This window comes from Caloenas nicobarica, chromosome 1 (assembly GCF_036013445.1).
Source record: "Caloenas nicobarica isolate bCalNic1 chromosome 1, bCalNic1.hap1, whole genome shotgun sequence".
NCBI classification, from domain to species: domain Eukaryota; kingdom Metazoa; phylum Chordata; class Aves; order Columbiformes; family Columbidae; genus Caloenas; species Caloenas nicobarica.
Genome location: NC_088245.1, coordinates 137,992,666 through 138,011,861, shown reverse-complemented (window position 1 = coordinate 138,011,861; position 19,196 = coordinate 137,992,666). Strand labels below are relative to the sequence as shown.

At 38.6% G+C, this 19,196-nt stretch overlaps 1 long non-coding RNA gene across 1 annotated transcript in view; it reads right to left on the bottom strand.

Moving 5' to 3' along the window:
• The window catches only part of LOC135998463 (uncharacterized), a 104,047-nt gene that overhangs the window by 56,160 nt on the left and 28,691 nt on the right, over positions 1-19,196 (bottom strand). Inside the window, exon 3 of the long non-coding RNA XR_010607535.1 lies at positions 8,040-8,093. This is a non-coding gene — a long non-coding RNA (uncharacterized LOC135998463). The remainder of the gene's footprint in view (positions 1-8,039; positions 8,094-19,196) is intronic.

Sequence of the window (19,196 nt, the reverse complement as noted above, 5' to 3'; positions counted from 1 at the left end):
CCTACCATTCTTGTTTAGCACGGCTATTAAAATGGTGGTTTAGGTGACTTGTGGTCTAAATATCACCACCATCAAACCCTGAGCACCCAGCATCACTGCCTTCTTTCCAAAGTGAGTGACACCACTGTATGTATAAACGCGAGTCTGAAGTGGGAGTGCACGCAGGATTAGTATGAGATATTAAGCCTTTTTTTAAATATATACTGCTTTGGGCAAAACACAGTAATGCTGTATGCTAGAAACTGCAAAAGTAATTCAGAATCTGCCTCACAAGAGAAATACTTATTAAAAATATGTCTTGTTGGTACAGTTTGAAATGTTTAATCTGTTTTTAAAATGTTGAGCACAATATAAATGCAGACTGTGCAAGGTTCTACTAACCAAAAAACCTAGTCACAGCGTTATGACAGTTTTCTGACATCTAACCATCATAGCAAGTGAAAACATGGAAGAGATGGCAGGTGGGAAGAAGTACTTGATATTCAGGGAAAATATTAATGGATGTGTCTAAAATGTAACTACCTTTTAATGTGTCATGCTTGGGAATATTTGCATAATATTATCCCTAAAATTGCAGTGTGTACATATTCATTTTACAGTGTCACTCCCAATAAGTCTGGCGTCTGTACATTCAATGGGCCAAATCTAGCACATTTGCAGCTCTCTATCACAGGCATTAGGAATCTCAGTTGAGGAAGTGGCTCAAAAGCAAGACAACCCAGACAGACATGAAGAAACATCTGTTTCTGAGAAAAACTGAAAGCCTCCAAACAAATCATCCTAGGAAACTGTGTCCTGCAATGCTCCAAGACACCCTCCATCCTTTCCCCACATATATTCTTTCTTAAGTTGTTCTTCTTCCTCTGGATAATGCCTGTTATATAGGTACTACTAATCCATACATAAAAACACACATACTAAGAGTCCACGAACAACCTGCAAAAGATCTGAGAAAGAAAGGTGAACAATTTACAAATATGATCGTGAAGTTTAAAAACCAAATAAAAATCCTCAGCGATGAAGAATTATGAAGCAAAGTATACGCTCTGTATATGTCCTTAGACCTTGGTGTTATACACTTCTTAGAACATTTTTTACCTCTCCCATTCTGCACTCCCCACTTTTCCCTAAGAAGTACATCCTTAGATACATGTGAAATGTTTGCTTTAATTTCTGTTCAGTTCTAAAAAGATTATGTTTCTTATTCAATAGAAATAGTAAAAAACCCCCCAAAATAAAACAAAAAAAACCCAAAACCAAACACAAACAAACAAAAAAACAACAACAAAACCACAAAGCTGTATGTGTCTAGTCTCATTATCAATGTGAACAAAGTATTTTCTATTAGATGGTGGCATTTTGGAATTTAGCTTGATGCCCATCTGCAGTGGAAAGCAGGGATTGCACCACAGATCCTGTGAGTCCAGGCAGACAAATATGTGTTTTTCTTGTACTATGTGAAACAACCACTAAAGGCAACAACACCTTACAACAGTTAAGGTTTCTATTCCATTTACTCTTAAAAGCATGAAGAAAAAATTGCAAGCACTGAGTCTCAAGGAGGCAAAGACATACCCATGAGTGTGCATTCAAGCACCATCACTTTCTAGCAGGGCCCTGCCACATTCAGTTTTCAGAATGATGGATGGGGAACAGATTTAGACCTGTAGATCTGCCATTTCCCAGCTTTCATGTTTCACTTTGTGGCACAAGAAACTTCCTTAGAACATAATTTCTTTACAGTGTAGTTTCTATTCAAGAAGAATTAGATGTGCTTGCTGAAAAGCTTTTTGTTTTGTTTTGTTTTAAAACCATCTTGAGTTAATAGGATACAAAACTTTAGAACATATTACTGTCTTAAAACAGAATTGGCACACAAAACTCTATAATTTAACTTCTTTAATCTATTATAGCTGCTGGTGTTTCCAGCAGAGCAGCTGTAAAAAGGTTGGAAAATATTTTAACTCATTCTTAGCAAACCTTTCCTCCTCATCCTTCCTACAGTTTTCTTCCTGATTATTTGCTTTGTAGCATTCCAGTATATCAGAAAACGAAGTTGCTAATAGTGTACAAAAACTATCCCCAGAGATGGTTAGAAAAATGAAACTGTTGAGAAATCACAAGACAGTTGTAGAACAGCTGTTCATTTTTACTATATATTAGGAAAATTAAGCAACTAACATCAGACATAAAAGATTCAATAATAAAAGTAACTTCTTGAAGATACCAGTTCAAACTACAAAATAATACCGCTGGTATAGTTAGATGAAATTTCCCTCAGATGTTCCATGAAAAACTACTTAAAACTAAGCCTTTAGACATGACAGTTTTTAAGATACCGTAAAACATGAAGCACGTTTGTATCTCATCCAGTTATTCATTCTGAGAAAATGCCAAAGTGACAACAGTTATAGCTCTACTGATCCAAGACGAGGCTTGTAGTTCACAGCTCCTGTGACTTCTGACATACTACTGTGTGGAGGTATTTCAGAAAAAAATACAGGGCGTTCCAAAAAGATGGACCCGATTGCAAAGCAGTTGTGGTTTCAAATTGGGTCCATCTTTTTCAAATACCCTGTATTTTACATATGCTATGCTATTCTTACACGTCTGACCAATTTTTAAAGGTAAAGTTGGAGCCCTACAGAATCAAATTGGTGAGACGTTTCTTCTTAAATACTCACATATTCTACTTCAGGTGTTCAATAATTTGTGTTTCATATGGCATTTCCTTATAAAAACAAGAAATTGTAGGATGAAGAACAAAGGCATAATAGGCAATTGCCTTAAAAACTTGCTTTAAAACTGTTTAAATTTAGAACAATTAGGTATGAAACTATTTTTTCAGGCTTCCTTCTCCGTATAGTAACAATCATAAGAATATTGCATAAATTATGAGATTTAAGGAAGAAGAAAAGACTTGGTTCTTACTTTCGAGTCTTGGATATTCTTGCTTTCATAAACAGTTAGAAATATCCTAGAGTCTGAAGATAGAATGAGTCTTTGAAAACATCCTCTGTAACTACTAATGCTACAAAGTTAAAGAGAGCATGAAAGGAGGAGTTCTTTCGCACTCACATCCAACAGCTGAAGCATTGACAAAACTCTCTAACTGCAAGATGGATGGCAGGAGAAAAGAGTTGCCAAGTTTGCTGAGAGCCTGACCCTGCAAGTGGTCTCCTGTGCTTGCATGAAGATCTGTCAAAATCTGTCTTGTCTGAAAACAAGGGCTTTCTTTGTCTGGATGTAGCTCCAAGATTGGAGCCCATATATGTAAATTCTAACAACTTAGTATGTGAGGTTTGCACAAAGAGTACTAAAAATATTTTAATCGGTTAGTTAGCTTGAGGCTCTGTATGGTTAGACTTTCCTGGGTCTACAGACATAGCACAAAAAGAGATGCTGTGTATTCCACACACATTAGAACCTATTGTTCCAAGGCTTGTATTTCATTTCAGAAGATCACAAACCAATTGTATTTTCCTTTAAGAAAGACAAAGAGAATGCGTAGTGGCAGAGCTAGTTGAAGCAAGACAGAGGTTTCAATCCTGACTTCTTGAAAATGCACAGTTGGCCACGACCATGGTCTCGATCCACTAATGAAGGCTGGATTTGCCTTCTCTAATCAGCTCTCTTGATGACTGCAGTACACGCTGCTTTTATTCTTCAGGGGCAGGTCCTCTCCCTACCAAGCTGAGATCTGCATAGGAAGGGCGTGATCCGCTATCATGAAAGTTGTGTTTTAACTGTGTGGGTACAGCATCTGACCCAGCATGCATGAAATGTGCGATCAAAGTGAGGGAGAATTTCTGATGATAACCTCCTGCTGAGAAAAGGCAGATATATGTGCTATCACCCTGAAGAAAGTCTGTCCAGAACAGCAAAAACTTTGGAGACATTTGCCATCCAAGTCACCCACAGGATTTAGCATAGCTGACCAGTAGCTATTACTACGTAAGAAGGGAAAACGGGAGTGAACTTAGGACTAATTAAATAAAAACAGCGCAAATCAAAATTTACAGAAAAAATGGGAATTCTGGGGGCTTCCATTACTGACATAAGCTGAAGAGAAATACCGTCTTGGCAAACCAAAATGGCATGTTAGTTACAGGGAGATCCACAAGCAATCTTTTTATAATTACTTGTACTAAACTCCTTCATATTCTTGCACACCCAAGCAGAAAAAGAAACAGCCCTTCTAACAAATGGCTTCATTTAAGGCCTCTCTCAAAATGTACACATTCACATCTTTTTGTCAGCGTTTAAAACAAAAGTCCCAGAAGAGCAATTATTTGCTGCTTGTATTATGAGAAATATTTCTGAACTAAATTATTTTCAGTAGTGAAAACTATTAGCACTTGAATGAAATTGCATTCTTTTAATAACGATACTGCCTTTTAAAGGACATTTTGCACCCACCCAGAGATACATGGAATTCTGAGTAAGGATGTATGCAAACTCCAACACATAGTCAAGAATCCGCTTTTGTTTTTCTTCTGGTTGTTGATTATTCAGGGGCAAACTGAAACAATTTCATATGTATCGTATGTATACTGTACGAAACTCACCCCTGTGCACAGAAACAAGCACACAGTTTTGTACCATCCAAGGCTACAATATAACAATAATATAGAAACTCCCACATGGGATGAAACCTAGGGCCAGTACATCCAGTACTGGGTCTCTGAGACAGGACCAGTTGTTTCAGAGGAGGTTTAAGTGAAACACAATTAGTAGGCAGTCATTGGTTTATTTTATTCTAGCTCATACACCTCTTGGTTTACAGTTTGTTTGTGAACAGATCTCTCTGTGTATCCAAAACCTGAGTGGAGGGCGATCAGCTGAATCCCATGGTTTTGTTCAAGCATAACACGGGCAACCAGATTTCCTGTGTGAAAACTGTGAATCCAGTTTTCACTCCCACTGACTGCTCCTCATAATGCGCTTTGTGTCTGTCAGAAACTTGATGTGCTACAGTAGTCCTAACTTGCTAAAATTTCTGACCACTTCAAAGAGGATCAAGCACTGTTGGAGTACAAAAAAATTCTGAATGAATTTTCATGCCAGTTACCAGAGCTCTTCTGGCATATACTGTAAAGGTTTATTTCCCTAAAACAGCTATTAAGATCTTTTAATATTTCACATAGCCCTAAATTCACTCATTGTAATGAAAATTTAAGGTGCCACCAGTAGCTCAAAAATGCATTAAATATAGATTTTAAATGAAAGAATTAAAAAATACCATTTTCATGTTGCATTTTCTATGTCCATATAGAAAACGGCTTGTCCATAATCTGTGTACTGTAGAGAAATTGTATAATAATAACACACCCATACTTTTAGCAGGTTTTCAATGCCTCTCAGAATACCAGTAGGCTTGCAAACTTTAAAATACAGTTTTTTGTCAGAGAGCTAATTATTGTAAGAATTGTTGTTGACTGTATCTACAGAAAATTCCATTATTTCCCAGTATTGCAATAGCAACCCAATGCCTCAGTCACTAAATAATCGTTCAAGCTCACAGCAACCTCCCCACCAATGCCAGCAGAATAGCGGGCTCATCAAAACCACAAATAATCTTGAAAATACTTCGATTCATGTTTTAAGTTGGTAGAGATGTGAAAGGTGCCAAATCAGCTCCTGTTTCATGACCAGTAGAAAAGATCAGCATTGCCCTCCATGTCGAGCTCATTGTCACCTGTATTCAGCCAAACCCCTCATCTCATCACATATGTGTTCATAAGCCAGGATCCAATTAATTTGTGGAAATGTGCAGAACACATACGAAGTCATGTTTTGTCCATGGAGCAGAAGTACCTACTGTAGCTCATTTTTCCTACTTTGTGAAGGCTACAATCATCACCATTAAGGACAAAAAAAAGAACCCACATAAATTAAGCCAGTAAGGAAAGCAAACAGTCTGTAACTAGGAGACTTCTTTTGGGTATCTAATCTTTGACTTTGGACTGGTTTTCTTAAAAAATGTCATTGACTGATAGACATATTTTATCCAGAAACATAGACAAGGCAATCTTTGAGAGTGGGGGCCTGGAAGGTACAGGGAAGAGGTGAGAGAAAACAGTTTATTCACTAAAAATGCAATTTAGATGATCCAGATGAATTTGACTTCATTCTTTTAATAAAATAAAAATATTTGTTCTGTTAAAGATGCGTTTGGAGAAATCTTACTGAATTATATTGACTTTTGTTTCAGAAAATGATTGATACTTAAAGAATGTTAAAAAATGAAATTAAATTTGTTATTTGAGTCACAGTGTTTTCTTTTCTTAGATTTCTCATATTGATGAATAAACCAATTATTATTTCAAATCAATGTAAGCATTACAATTTCATTACAATTCATATCTGAAAGGCAAGTGATATGACAAGCTCCTCAGGAGACACCTTGATATAATAATAAGAAGAATAGAGATTGTCAACAGCCATTCTTTTGTTAAAGCTGTTAAAATTGTATTATTAACAGATTTATTTATTGCTGATAACTGCATCTTGCAGTGTTTTGCACAAAATACCATTAAAAAAATTTAAAGCCTTAGTAATGAACCTTGGAGGAATGACTAATTTGGAAATGTCAAAGATCCAGAAAAAGAGGGCCTAGATCTGGGGAAAAAAAAAAATCCAAATTTTGTTCCTTGATCATTTGTCCCTTGTCACCCATCTTTTAATATGAGATGCTTTTGAGAAGCCCTCAAGATTAACAGCTGAAATCATTAGGTGTTTTTAATCCAATTTTTCCCTCCCTGCTTGCAAGACTGATTGCAGACTAATTTGCAAACAAGATGCAGGAAACACGAAAGACAGCATTAGCTGAGGTCTACATCTGCTCTTTAAGGGAAATAATGGTATTGAGAATAGTGGGTTTGAAATTAATTCTCAGGAGAAGATCCAAAGGGAAGAAGTTCCTGCTTCGTGGACTGAGATCAAGAAAGATTTCCAGGTGTTGACAGCATCACAGAAAAACCCATTGATAAGGTTAGAATGATAAGATGGTAAGAGACCACCTCATCTAAAATAAAGATGAGGTTAACTGCACTGATGAAATGCTAAAGCTATGGAACATTTCAGCATGAAACAAGAGAAATACTTCCACGTCTTTATTTTCTATTTTGTCTGTATTTAGTTATTTTAACCAGGACTAAGATGAATCTACTGAAAAGCACAGGAACTTTAAATCTAAGGCAAAACATATCTGTATACTGTAAACAAAATGTTCCATACAAAATCATGTACTTAATTCATTTTGTCTACCCTTTTTTCTCCCAACAAGGTATCACATCACCACGAGAAGCATAAAAATGATCGAATTGAGTGTGGGCAATGTTGAATGTCTACTGCAAGCAAGTTATACGCCCAACTCTCTCATTAAAACCCGTAATAATAAAAGAGATGGTCAAAAAAGTGTTTTCTGCAAACTGCACCTACAGCATGCAACAACAGCCAACCAAACTGGAATTCCACAGGTAACACATATAAGCCAGCTTACCAACCTATGCAAAGTAAGAGTGTAAACTGGTGCTTCACCTTGATTTTTTGGTACGCAGCAAACCAGATCATTAACTGCAATTTCATTCATTTCATAATTGCATATTATTAATTTCAGATCTACAGAAAAGGTGTTGACAAATTGCCAAAGCCACTTCCCAACAGCCACCCTAGTGTTGCTGTGCCATTCCCGTGGTGTCAAAACACCATCTCAGGAGTTCTCATCAGACAATCGTGTTTGCAAGCAAAGAAAAGCTCAACTTGTAAGGCTTTGAAAAAAACACAAATATTAATGCAAAGCGTGAAGAAACTAGGACAACAAGAGAAAAGAAGAAGGGAGAGGAAGAATAGAATTAAGCAAATCTGGAAAATAAACTCATTTTCTAACAAAAAATTAGAGATCTCTGGAAATTTCAACAGATTTTTTAAATTAGAAACTGACAACGGCAGCATTTTAAACATATTTATAATAGATTTTGCTTAATGTCTGGAAAACATTTTTATGAAAACAATTCTCACTATGTGTATTTGCTTACCTAGTCAGTTAAGCAAAATTCACTGGCCTGAGCAGAATGCATTGTAAAAGAAATCTGTAAAAAAAAAAAAAGTTTATTTAAAATTCATTTCTCCCGTATTTTTGATGACAAATTAGTTACAATGAATGGTTACTATTATATAGAAATTGCAAGCAGCAAAATCATACTAAAGAAAAAGCTTCCTAAAATCTATTAGGTCACTGTTTTCCCAAAAGAGTCCTGCCTGTGTGGCAGGATTACATTTATAAACAATAGTACTAAATCAGACGACATACTACACCGTGCTATTCAAAATAGATTAAAGGTATCCGTTATCTAGTTGGTATCAACTTTTGCATCTTTTTATTCAAATACAAACGTATAGCTATCATTTCCTTAAAGGAGACTCAGATTTAAAATATGTCCATCTGGGAAAAAAAAGCAGGTATTTCTCATTAAATGTTCTTGAGGGCACTTGAAGACACAGAGTTCATTTACTTTCTATAACATTTCACAGAAACACAGTATGAAAAGAAGATTATTAAGACCATAATGTGATTAATACAAATATCAGAAAATGCCCAATGATAGCCTGCCTGTGCAACTTTTATTTCTTCAGTGAGTATGGAATATGCTACAGTTACTAATTGCTTGGTTGCCTGGTATTCTTCCATGGGAACTCCTCTCCATTCCTTATACAAACAGACATTCAAAAAGTTCAGACACTGATATTTTGTGTTATCTTCATCGTGTAACATGTGGACTGGAGGAACATTCACGAAGTAGTATTCGAATCCCAACAGAAAAACTGCAGTATTTTGCTATTGTCCATACACTCTAATAATGAATGCTTTGACTGTGTTGCAAACACTGTGCAACTCAAGTTCGGCAAATTATTCTAGAGGAATAACATGGTCACAGATTAGTTCCTTGATGCTAAGAGATAAAGATGAAAAGTGAATACTTAATGCAGGTCACACAGGCTCACTTTTCCAGAGGACTCAGCATTACACAGCTCTTTATACATTCTAGGTACTGCTCACAACAGTTTCAGCTGGAGACATAAATACCAAGCGCATTGCAAATTAGGTGACAAACTGACATTACGAAAATGGGGAGCATGCAACTGCTGACCATCTCTAAAATCTTGATGCAGTGCACTTCAATCTTGATGTGTGAACTCTGCGGTAAATCATAGGACTGAATTTTATTCTCTGGGGTTTTAATCGACTTTTTCATGAGATTCCTTTTTCTTGTCCTCAGTCACTAGACACTTTCTGCTTTCTGTTTCTGAACAAGACTCTCCCTTACTACAAACCAAATTCACACTCAGAGATGGCCCATCCGCTCACTGTCTAGATCAAGGACAGTATGAACGAGAAGTGTCAGTCTAGTTGGAGGCCTGTATCTAGTGGAGTGCCTCAAGGGTCAGTACTGGGGCCAGTATTTTTCAATACATTCATCAACGACTTGGATGAGGGAATTGAGTGTACTATCAGTAAGTTTGCCGATGACACCAAACTGGGAGGAGTGGCTGACACACCAGAAGGCTGTGCTGCCATCCAGCGAGATCTGGACAGGCTAGAGAGTTGGGCGGGGAAAAATTTAATGAAATATAACAAGGGCAAATGTAGAGTCTTGCATCTGGGCAGGAACAACCCCAGGTTCCAGTATAGGTTGGGGAATGACCTATTAGAGAGCAGTGTAGGGGAAAGGGACCTGGGGGTCCTGGTGGACAGCAGGATGACCATGAGCCAGCACTGTGCCCTTGTGGCCAGGAAGGCCAATGGCATCCTGGGGTGTATTAGAAGGGGGGTGGTTAGCAGGTCGAGAGAGGTTCTCCTTTTCCTCTACTCTGCCCTGGTGAGACCGCATCTGGAATATTGTGTCCAGTTCTGGGCCCCTAAGTTCAAGAAGGACAGGGAACACTGCTGGAGAGAGTCCAGTGTAGGGCAACAAAGATGATTAAGGGAGTGGAGCATCTCCCTTATGAGGAAAGGCTGAGGGAGCTGGGTCTCTTTAGCTTGGAGAAGAGGAGACTGAGGGGTGACCTCATTAATGTTTATAAATATGTAAAGAGTGTCACGAGGATGGAGCCAGGCTCTTCTCGGTGACAACCAATGATAGGACAAGGGGTAATGGGTTCAAGCTGGAACACAAGAGGTTCCACTTAAATTTGAGAAGAAACTTCTTCTCAGTGAGGGTAACAGAACACTAGAACAGGTTGCCCAGGGAGGTTGTGGAGTCTCCTTCTCTGGAGACATTCAAAACCCGCCTGGACGCCTTCCTGTGTAACCTCATCTGGGTGTTCCTGCTCCGGCAGGGGGATTGGACTAGATGATCTTTTGAGGTCCCTTCCAATCCCTAACACTCTGTGATTCTGTGATTCTGTGAAGTGTGTTATCACGTAAGGAAAGATTCCCCCAGCACATTTGCAGAGGGTGATTACATCAAGCTGCACAAGCACACTAGTACTGTTTGACTTTACCACTTCAATAATGTTATAACACAGGTTTGCTTGGTAAGTAAATCTCTATTCAGGGTATTGGGAATACATAAATTCTTCAGAAATTCTGTTAGGAAGCATGATAGTTGCCAACCACAACCAACATCTCCAGTGCTGGAATGTGTAGGTGGTTTTCCTTGCTGTCAGGGAATAACTGACAGCATGCCATTCTTTCTGCAAACTCATACAAGGGTCTGAGGTTCTACACAAACCAGGAACAAAATGTGTTTTACTAGGAAAACAAACAAACAAAACACAGTAACATAACCAAAACCTGTAGAGCTATGCAATTGATCAGACAAATAGCCCAAAAGTGTGCAGAGCAGAGAGAAACTCAGAACTCCTGCCCCTCCAGGTTTAACTAAAGCCATGTTTGCCCGAGAAAGAGTATCACTTTTTCCACCTAAAGTCAACAGTCTCACCAATGACTGTTCATCTACTTTTTCCTGGCAGTATTGCAAGGGAAGCTTTGGATTTGAACTCCAGCCAGATAAGATATTTCCCACCATCCTTGATCAGTCATGGTTAGACTCCAGAACCAAGCACATTAGAGACGGTCCTGAGGATTACAGTTGTTTAGCATCACAGAGCAAACTATCTTTCCCTGTTAGACTTTTGGGAAGCCTCTCAGTAACAACATGATATGCATGAAAACCAGCAATTTACTTATCTTGGTCACATCTCAAAGCTGAGATGGACACTCATACCTGCTGATGCAGGCCTTGCTGCCAGTTCTCCTGCATCAGCCAAAATCTCTGAACATATAATTCTGCTCTGGGAAAAAAAGGCATATTTTGCATCAGCAGCTCTGCTTCCTTCATTAATTATGTCACAGCTTCTTTCAGAACAAAAAATAGTGCTCACTCCTCCTTAGTCCACTTATCTCTGTACTGCTGAGAGAAAGTAAATTGGGTTCTTTACCATCTAGTGCATTGCAAACAAACTGTTATTCCCACTCTCACTGGAGGAACAGGCATCATGAAGAGTCTGATGGGGGTAGACAGGACCTTTTTACCTGTGATGAAGTCCAAGCAGGAAATGAAGCAAGTTTCCATTCTAATTTGCAGTGTCTGCAGACACAGTCACCAAGTTCTCATTTGCAAACCAAGCACACATGAAATGACATTAAAGTCATCCAGGTACTGAGACAATTATCATGCAACTCTAAAGATACAACTTTTACAGTCAGTTTTCAGAGCAGAACAGTGTTGTTATTCTCTTTTTATCCTTTAAAGGTTTACTAGTAATCCTATTTTATGTATATTAATTTTAAGTCACTTATAACGAGATTTGCAAAGGTATTGATTTCAATGGGAGTTAAGGGCTAAAGATCTTTATATGGAGCCACAGCCTTCATCCTATTAAAACTCTACATTTATTGTCTGCACACAAATCATTATAAAGCAGGCATTACTCAAGAAAGAACTCAATAGCAAGAGAAAAGCCCAATTAACAAGGAATTTGACACAATTATGGAAGTTCGGAAGTTGCCTGAGGTTGTGTTTGACTGCAAATCATTGAGAAAAGATGAAAAGGGAAGAGGTTGTTTCATCCCCACTTCCAAAGTATTATTTTCACTTCAACTCTACATTATTAATTTTTAAAACCTGAAGTATTAGGACTTCTACAAAGTCACAGGTAAGGAACAAAGATGCCATTGAGTGGCTTTCTAGAGGATCTTTATTTTGCAACACTACCATCAGTGCCCCATCAATAGGTAAAAGCAACAGAATGAGGTTCCTGTCTACAGCTTTTGGATGTTTGCAGATAATTAAACTGGCTTTTCTGGCCCTAGACTTGTAGACGTTAAAGTCAGGTCAACACAAATAATGATAGAATGTACATTTTAATGCCTAAACATCTTTCCTTCAATTCCACACTCATGTATGTGAAAAAAGGAAAAGAAATTAGAACTGAGGGTCAATAGAAATAGACACTGGCTAATCAAAATAAGGATTTTTTTAATTACTAAAAACTGTTTTATTTTATTTTATTATTATAGACTCAAGTATTTCATAAAAAATGACACTGTAAATTCTGCAGCTAACACTGTAAATTCAAGAGATAAACGACATCTATTAGTCTATACGTTTGCCTAAGGGGCACCAAAAAAGGTGGAGAGAGAGGGAGAATCACATCACAAATAGCTTTGTGGTAGCATCAAGGCATTTCAGGACAGCATTGCAAAATGCTTTTATGGCCTTTTTAAGTATAATGCTGTGATGGGCTTCATACACTTTCTTACACCAGCAAAATACTTGGTTGGATACAAACACAATGATCAATGTGTCCAGTGAACTTTCAGAGCTGCAAATTCCTACCTTCCAGCATGCAACTGTTCTTACTCTTGTGCCAGCTACACACAAATCTCTGGCTTGGAACCAGGTTTCTGTTCTCAAGGTGGGTTCAGATATATCATGATACAACACTCCTGGTGAGCTGGAGATTTTTTATTTTCTCAGTTTTTGTCCCTAACAATTTCCTAGAAAGCAGCCAGTTGAGCTAAACAAGGGTTCCCAATGCTCCTAGGACACGGATGGCTCTACTCAGCATGCAGTGGCACCAGGTAGAGATGCTGTTTTCTCCAACTCGGGCCTCCTGGGAGGGATAGCTACCCATACAGACACTGCCAGGACCAAAGAAAAGATCCAAAGTTTCAGATGGACCCCAGGCTGGCTGTCCTAATTAACGGTCCGATGAGATAAAAACACGGCTGAATAAAATGGAGGAAGCTTAGTGCTTGCAACTACTGGGGCAGGGCTGGAGGTGAGCACTACCAACCATAGGAGGGACCACCATCACCCCAACACTGAAGTCCTGTCTAAACTACTGGAGAGTGGGCTACAAAGTTGGTGAAGGGTTTGGAGAGGAAGCCGTATGACGAGTGGCTAAAGTCACTTGGTTTGTTCAGACTGGAGAAGAGGAGACTAAGAGGAGACCTCATGGTGGCTCCAGCTTCCTCACAAGGGGAGGAAGAGGGGCAGGCACTGATCTCTTCTCACTGGTGACCAACAATAGGAACCGAGGGAATGGCAGGAACCAGGAGAGGTTTAGGTTGGACATTAGGAAGAGGAGGATGCTTCAAGCATACATAACACCAAGAATTCAACAAAAAACCTGCCAGGTTCATCAATATCAAATTAAACCACTTTCGCTTCATCAGAGAACTCATTCTATTGACCGTGATGGGCCCATGAATACACTGACGCTCAAAGGCCGGTTCAGTTTTGCTGAAATTCACTCCTAGGTTGTGTTTTGCTTGCCTGAAGTGCCTGAAAAGACTCCCGCTAGAGAGAGTATCACCTTTATTTTCAGAACACCATGGGAGGCAGTCACGGCCCCAAGCCTGACAATGTTCAGGAAGAGACTGGACAACGCCCTCAGACACATGGTGTGACCTGTGGGGTTGTCCTGTGCAGGGACAGGAGTTGGACTTGATGGTCCTTGTGGGTGCCTTCCAACTCAGGACATTCTATGATTCTATAATACAGATTTATTTCGCTTAGTGGGCAAAGCTCTGGCAGACTTATTTACACTGTTTACAATAAAAGCAATGCAACAAACATGCATGAGTTCCTACTATTCAGCAGGACACACTCTTACCCTAACAACTGAATGACAGCATGTTTGTTAAACACGACCGGTTCTGATCCCCTTTTGCAGCTAAAAACAAATGAAAGTTATATTACCTGGCACAGAACTTGACAGTATAAAGCAATCAAACAAAATTCTATATATTTCAGGAGGAAAAGACTGCTAACATTGTAAATGGTGAGTAATAAATGCATGCATAAAGAGCCAACAGAATCCTCTAAATTTTATTGAAAATAATGGAGCTCCTTTAACTTTTAATGTTTTAAAATTCCCTTTTTTATAACGAGTATTTCCAGCTGAACAGGTTTAATCTGAAAAGACTAAGTCATATTTAATGTAAAAAGATGAAGAAGTTATCTACCAGTACCTCAAGACACCACTAAAATTAAACCGAAGATTAATGTGGGGGAAAAAAAAGTGTTCATGGTATTTTCTGCCTTTAAAATATGTACATAAGTATACACTAGAACCAAGCTCTTTCTGTCTCATGTGTTTGTGTAAACAAACACAAACTATTTAGAGGGATTTTCTTGATATGGATTTTTCTTTATATGTATATAATTTTTATTTTATGGAGAGTTCTGTCTCAGAAACATAACAGAGAAAACTGAACAAACACTTTATTAAATGAGTTGAACTTCTTTGCATTTCTTGCAAATGTTGACTGATTTGGGAGTGATAACACTTCTTTCTCAAGCAAGATCTATTCTACTTTGTAAGGTTTCAAGTTTAGTTCAGTTCTCAAATTAGGGGTGAAATTAGACTCAAATATTGGCTTTGCTTATTGTAGTCGGATTCCTATAACAATACACAAGCAATGACCAATTTATCAAAACAAAGCTTACATAGCTACTTTAATTTTGTTTCACTCACTGTTAAAGAAAAGGACAAAGCAAAAGTCATTTTTCTCCTAAAGTGCTTAAATAGGATTAATTTTCATATACTTACTAGGGTTGGATTGCACTGTAAGCCCATTATAGCAGAAAAAGAGAGAAGTAAAAGCTCCACTGCATCTGGAGGAGGATCAGAAGGCACATCCACAACTCCCACACTGTCACCATCCCCTGCAGCTCACTCCTCACGACAGCTACTTCGTGGGGCACCTGGAGCAGATCTACAGCTGGGCAACAATCCGGGGAATCACCCAAGAAGCCTCCTTATTCCCCTGCCATAGGTAAACAGCAGATTTCTGTTTTCCTATTGCTCCCTCCAGTTTTGCTGCCAGGGTCCGAAGTGTCTCGCTGTGGAGATGAAACCCCACATCCACATCCGAAGGCTCGCAATAGGCAAAGACATCCTACATACCATTTCCAGACTCACACCTGGAGACAAGTACAACATGGTGCTTCACCTTCTGTTTTGCTGAGTGACTGTGAATGCTGCTGTTTGTAAAAAAACTTACCATGACACTTGCCCCTGTTTCATATGCCAGAGCATTCAAACTCAGCAACATGTTGCACTTAGAATCCATGCAGCATAAAGCTGAATGTACCGTTGAATAAAAAAAATACTACACAGGAGTAATAGCTCACAAACTGATCTCAGATACCTCATTATAGGTGCAGAGCAATTCCATTGGATCGTAAAACAGAAAAAAGACACATCCTGCTCAGCCCTCACTCATTACAATTTCTTTTTGATTACAAAAAAAAAAATAGTAATAATAAACAAACAAACAAAACCCACCAACATTACACTAGCTATTTATCTAGTAGAATAACTTAAGATTTTTGGCACCATTTCAGTTAAGCTTTGTAATTTGGCTTGTAATATTTTTAATATACCACATGAATAGAAAACTGCATTTCAAAGAACTGCAAAGCCACAAGTTACATAACAACACCTGCGAAGTCGAATTCGTTTTAACTCATAATAGGTATAATTAGCACAATAGAAATTAATCACATTATATTTCAGTGTATCTTTAAAATGTTCCAGATGCTTTATGCTTCCAATACTTCATTTTTATTTACTCAAATTCTTACTAAACAAGGTTTGTACAAGAACAGTACATAGGCCTGACAGCTAAACACCAAACTGCTCTTATTTTTTTTCGTTAGTGTGACTACATGAGAGAAAATTATATTCTGTTTTCTGCTCGCCCCCTCAAACAAACCAAACAAGAACCTCAGCTAACAAATCTATCCAAATGTAGAGCTATACAGAAGGTGTGATAAGATGACACATCAATTTATTCTTTGTTGGGTTTTTTTTCCTATGAAACTGCATGGTCTTAGCAAAGTAAAGAAAATAAAAGCACAAACCGAAGTAAAAACTCTAATATCTGAGATTCTTAAAGACAGTCTCCTATGAATATTTCATCTTCCATATCCAGACTGAAACTCTCTTTGTTTACACTTCACCCTAAGCATTATTCTCTACCTTAAAATTTTGGTATCTGTTCCTAGATAAATTCTGGTTCATCCTTCTTGGTACAGCTTCAGTATTCCCCCTGCTTTCTCTTCTGCTGACTATCTCATCCCTAAGTGTTTTTCCACATAAGTCACATCTCCACCTGTAACTATTTTTACATCAGGAAACTGCTGACTACGTGGCCAAACACTTACCTACAATGCACTTCTCACTATCACGACTAAGAAAAAAGCTGTGGTTTCATCGCCCATGTGAGAGCCCGGCTCACTGCATGCAGCCAGCCTCAGGTCTCCTCCTGGGGCCTGATGCAGACAACTGAAGCCAGTGGAATTTACAGCACCACTGTGACCTCTGCCTTTAACCTTGAAAACACTACGTTATCTCTATGGCACCCTTCTTTTCTCTGGTAGCACAGACAGATTCCTTTCAGAGGTTTTTCAGCTGGAGAGAATATTTCAACAATTATTATTCCTCTGACTACTCTAAACAGAAATCATCCCACACAAAATGTTTTTCTTAGCTGCAGATGATAAATCTTCTGATTTTTGATCCTTCTGTGAGCTCCCCTGTCTGCACAACTTCATCTACAACACTAGTCTTTCACTAGTCAAATACCATAAATTGACATCTCTATCCCAGTAACCACTACTGTCACGCTCTCCCACTTCTCCAACATATTCTCCTTCTCCTTTTTCACTTCCTCAGTTATGTCTGGAGCTAGATGATCTACCAAAAAAAAAAAAAAATCCTTGCCTCACTTTTCTTCCATTTTTTGTTCCTGTCCTTGTATGTCTGACTTCCATGAAGAAGTCTCAATTCTAGAAATATCCTCTCTTATAAAGTACTTGCTTGTGTTTCTCCTCCACTGCCTCCTCTCTCAGTGGGGAAGTTGATAAGGCTGCTTTCTCTCATTCCTCGGCATCCCCTTGGACCAAGCATTTCACTTGTTTTCTACTTAGGTCATGTCCAGCTACAGCACAAAATACAGTCTTCCACCAAGAAGCGTCTCTTGTTTCTGGCACGAGTGCAGTTCAGTACACTGCTGATTTTTCTGTCCTCTTAGGTGCACTGCTTCCTCTGCCTTCCAAGCTAAGTGGAGCAAGTTATTAAGAAAATCCTTGGTGTGTGGAGACAACGTAATACACATTCCATCCTAAATAGTGTTTCAAGGTACTTAGACAAGCTTCATTACTGAATAATCTGAGCACGTAACAAGCTTTAGGTATTTATCCCCACAACAGCCCTGTAAGAGATCCCTATTTTTACCTGACAGGGAACTGAGGCATAGGAAAATTACTTATGCTACTTAACTGTAGGATATCTGTGATAACTCAGGAACCAAAGCTAAGTCTCTGATAACCCAGGCTAGAATGGTAATCTACAGACTGCTCCTTCCACTTCCTAAATGATAAAGGTTCAGCAAATCTTATGTATGTAGCTTTTTTTCCCCTGCTGCCCTTGGAGTGATCTGTGCATAGATGGAAATCTGAACATCTGTTATCTAGTTCACTTTACCATTTATAAACTACTAAATAATGTTAAGAATGCTGAAAATAGCATCTTAAAATTAACTCACAGGAATGGGAAGAAATGACAAACTGTGCTCCTGGGAAGAAATAACCAATTGTGTTCCTAACTCATTTAATATGATAACGAAATTAAGTTTGTGTAAATGTATAAATATTACTGTAATGATCAATTAAAAGCAAGCTTTGAGATCAATTAACTTCTGGCAATCCTATAACAGCAAATATTCCACGTGAGAAGTTATAGGAGTACTACTGCTACACTGCTGAGGACATGCTATAATGTTACAACGTACATGCACTTCGATTCTACCAGCACATATTATCCCTTGTTTCCATGCACACATTAGAGCCACAATGTCCATTTATGTGTAAGACCACATCTAGATGAAATTACCCCAGTTAATGCATATGTCCCAAGCTGAAACTTTTAAACTGGGCCAGACTGAATTAAAAGAGAAAAGAAAAAAAAGAAAAACACACTGAAAACACGGCCCTGCATGCCATGAAGTTTGGCACGATCCTAAACCATAACAAGGCCATGAATGAGCGTATGGCATTCACAAGTACCAACATGCTAACATTTAGCTTGATATATCTTACAGATGGCAGTATTTTGCCACAGCAGGGAGAAGATCTTGGCAGGGAAGAACAGAAAACAATAAACACTGAAGTTTTTAGAACTGGATTTTCAGAAACTGGACTACATATTTGTGACATCTGAAGCTAGTCTGGAAAGAAAGCCTTTAATTTCCTCTGTAGCTGTTGCCAAGAATGCAAGGAAACCTTGAAAGGAGGAGGAGGGGATGAGTGAGGCTGACTGTGGAAGGTAAGGATTTGCAGCAGCAGGATGCGATGGTACCCTGCCACCGTAGTGAAGAAAACACTGATGATGGGTTTCCTTCTGCAAGGTCCAAAGCTCAGACTACCAAAAGTAAAGCTTAACTATCAAAAAACTCCATTACCCAATATATTTGTGGAGGTGAATACTCTAGGACGTTCAACGTTGCAACATCAACAAAAGGCTTTTAGCAGCATAGAATCATAGAATGCCCTGAGTTGGAAGGGACCCACGAGGACCATCAAGTCCAACTCCTGTCCCTGCACAGGACAGCCCCACAGTTCACACCGTGTGTCAGAGGGCGTTGTCCAGTCTCTTCTTGAACACTGTCAGGCTTG